Genomic DNA, 3,423 nt, shown 5'->3' on the forward strand with positions numbered 1-3,423 from the left:
GGAGCTCCGCCCACTAGGGCGGGGCCTGGCGGAGAGGACGGGGCGGCCCAGCAGGGGCCTGGCCAGCCGGCCGGCGAATCCAATCTTGAGCCCGGCGCGCTGCTAAAACCTGAGAGCTCTAAATTCACACACACAGACAGGCTTAGTCCATTTTAGGTGTGGTGAAATTGAGGCACAGGACGGCCTCACGCACCCCAAGAAATCGTAGGCCCCCTTTCTTACTAGGCGTTTAATAATTTGGACTATTTCGTTGCATTTATTAGAAGCCAGCCCGGGTGGCGTACGTTGCCCACTGAGAAGCTGAGGCTAAGGCAAGAAGGTTGCAGTCCAGTCTGGGCAATTTAGCGATTTATCGAGACCAAGTCTCAAAATAAGAAAAAAGGTGCTGGAGATATATAGCTCAGTGCAAAAGCCCTCCGTTCAAACCCGAGTTCTCTCTCTCTCTCCCTCACACACACAGACGCACAAATATTATTACAAGTAAAATTTATCCTGGAACCTTTTTTTGAACTACTTTGCGCAAGGCTCTGTTCTACGCACTGCGCACTGCGGCAGGCGCTGTGAAGAAATCGCGCGATAGCCTCGCGCTCACGGGGTGGGGGGGGGGGTTATAGGCGAGGAACAGACTGTACTCAAGGTAACTCTCAGATGCGTGTGCCTGTTATGATCACCGGCGTGGCGGAGCAAAGTAAATCCAGGAAGGGGGACAGTGTTATTCAGGTCTCAGTTTCTCTAAGTAGTTCAGGCTGGCCTTGAACTCATGCTGTCCTACTACCTCAGTCTCCCATATGCTGGGATTACAGGCGTGCCCCACTGCTCCGGGATTTCACGCTTCAGTTTTTCCCAATGTCTGCTAAGCACAGGGCAGAGGTGAAACCTGAGGGCGCGGGCCAAAGGCCCTGGGCATTGTAGAAGAAAAGGTCTCGGGATGGGCCCCTATATGGGGGTGGGGGATTGAGTGCAGTGGAAAAAATGAAAAACTGAAAAACTGGTCGAGGTGGTGCTGCCTGTAACCCCAGAGCTCTGGGAGGCTGAGGTCGGAAGATAACAAGATTGGGCCCATGGGTTGGGAATTTAGCTCAGTGGTGTTGCAGAGCAAGGTCACGACTTTGATCCCCAGTAAAAAAAAAAAAAAAAAAAAAAAAAAAAAAGATTGGGCCCAGACACTTAGGCTCTGCAAGGGCTGGGCATGTAGTTCAATGCACAGGCGTTGTTGGGTTCCTAAATTCCATCGTCACCAGAACAGAAAGAGAAATGGGGGCACATCCAGAGGGCTCTTTTGAACAATTTTTTGCGGGGTGGAGTTGAGACAGGGTCTTGCTATGTAGTTCAGGCTGGTTTCAAATTCAGGGCAATCTTCCTGCCTCAGTCTAACAAGGGCCGAGATCACAGGTGTGTGTGCCACCACACCTGGCTCTTTGGAACACTTTGGACAGTTCAAGTCTTTTGATTTTCCTGACAGAAGGAGGGTCTGGGGCAGGGAAGGGGGGTAATCCTACACTTCCACTTTCTACCTGGGCCTGGACTGGCCACTAAAAGGCGATAGCCGTCCTCCCTGCCTCCACTTGGCCGCAATCCTGTCTGCACTGTTTGAAGTGGCGTTGACACCCTGCCCCACCCTCAAACCTTTCTGAGTTCTCTTCTTCCGAGTACTGACCACACCACAATGTGGAAGTGTTGTTAACTCTTCTCCCCACACCCACTCCATTCGAGCCCCCTGAGGTTAGGGCCAGCGTCTGCGACTGTCCTCCCCCGGGTGTGCCCAGCCCGAGTGAATTCCAGATGCTGATCTCCTGGAGTTCCTCATATTGTTATTCAGGTCTCTGCTCAATTGTCCTCCTGCAGCGGGGAGGCCTCCCTGACCAGCCTATCTAAAGTGGCCCCACCCTGCTGAAGGCCTTGCAAATTACCCTCCATGACCTCCATCTGTCCCCAGTTCCCCGTTGGACCTTAGTTACCCTGTCTCTTAAAGGCCCTAGGAGGCCACTGGGACTAGTTACCTCATTGGGGTGGCTTCTTCACTGTGTCCTCTGCTGACCACCCAGTTTTAAACTCACCCAAACCTGCCCTGTCCTGCCGCCCCACTGTCTCTTTGACCTGATTTTATCCATCTCCCTCCTCCTGGGGATTCAATTCAAAATCTTTTGGTTGCTTTTGGAAAGCAGCTCTACCTCTGAGCGACATCCTCAGCCCCCCCACCATTTTTTGTGGGTAGCCGGGATTGAACTCAGGACTTTGCGCCTGCGAGACTTTGCGCTCCTTGCTTCTCGAGGCAAGCGGTGATGCCACCACTGAGCTAAGTCCTAGGCCTGGCCTTTTTTATTTTTTATTTTGAAGCAGGTTCTTGCTTATTGTCCGTGCTGGCCTCAAACTTGTAGTTCTGCCTAACCTTCCCAGTAGCTGGGATTATAGGCGTGTGGCACTACTCTGGGTTTAATTTATTCCCTTTACATCAATTTATATTTTTTCATTTTTGGTTTTTGAGACAGGGTCTTACTATGCAGTTCCGGCTGGCCTTGAACTCATTGTGGCACCCACGTTGGCCTCAAACTCGTGGTGATATTTGTGCCTCAGCCTCCTGAGTGCTAGGATTACAGGCGTGTGCCACCACACCTAGTTTACATTGATTTATCAGTTTTGAAAGATCTTGACTATGTACTTTTTCATTTATATCCTCTGCTGTAACCCCTGTCCCCTCTAGAGCAGAAATTGTGAGGACAAGATTGGAGCCTGTCTTGTTCACAAATAAAGCCCCTTACCCGGGCAGGATTAAGTAAAAAAAAAAAAATCTTTATTAATCTTTTGCTATGCATGGAAGGTTCTTTCCTTCAATACTTGCAGAGTACAGTACCTGTGCATCAAAGACTGGGTGTTGTTTTTTTTTCCCCCCAGTACCAGGGATCAAACTTGGGACCTTGTGCTTGCAAGGCAGGCAGCAGAGCCACTGAGCTAAATCCCAGACACTGGGTCTTGGGATCTCGTGGAAAGCAGAGGTCCTTAGGGTCTGCCCAAGCAGAACCTGCCTCCAAAAAGTGAATGTTGTCTGGCCCTAGAGCAGCAAGAGTCCCCTTCCCCAGTCAGGGCCTTAGTTTATGGCTTTGTGAGAAGGGGCTCAGGAAGGGATAGAGGACAAAATCGCAGGCCTCCTGTCCATCTCCACTGCGCGGCTTTAAGCCTTTCTCCTGGCATGTGGCTGCGGCACGCGAGATCTCAAGTTTCCACGTGGGAGAGGTGGGGTTCCCACCGGAGGTGAAGAGTAGGAGCGTGGGGGGGGGGAGACCAAACTCTGCCCCTAACGCTGCCCGAGGGTGCCGTTCCCTCTCAGCTGTTTCATCCTCTTAAAACGGGTATCCCAGACGTCCCCAGAAAACCAGCTGGCCGGCCTGAGCCTCCGGCGTGGCGGTGGCTACGGCGGCAGCAAGT

The 3,423-nt window shown here is 51.8% G+C and overlaps 1 protein-coding gene across 2 annotated transcripts in view; it reads left to right on the plus strand.

The window, feature by feature from the left end:
- The window catches only part of Gemin7 (gem nuclear organelle associated protein 7), a 15,090-nt gene that overhangs the window by 726 nt on the left and 10,941 nt on the right, over nucleotides 1-3,423 (plus strand). Inside the window, exon 1 of one of the 2 annotated variants that reach the window (XM_033765845.1) lies at nucleotides 614-637. The exons of the other annotated variant lie outside the window; for it this stretch is intronic. The gene's annotated coding sequence lies outside the window, so the exon portion shown is untranslated. Of the gene's footprint in view, nucleotides 1-613; nucleotides 638-3,423 lie in introns of those variants that run through there. 2 annotated transcript variants of the gene reach the window in all.

Source organism: Fukomys damarensis, unplaced genomic scaffold (genome assembly GCF_012274545.1).
Source record: "Fukomys damarensis isolate Sample0158 unplaced genomic scaffold, DMR_v1.0_HiC HiC_scaffold_19, whole genome shotgun sequence".
NCBI classification, from domain to species: Eukaryota; Metazoa; Chordata; class Mammalia; order Rodentia; family Bathyergidae; genus Fukomys; species Fukomys damarensis.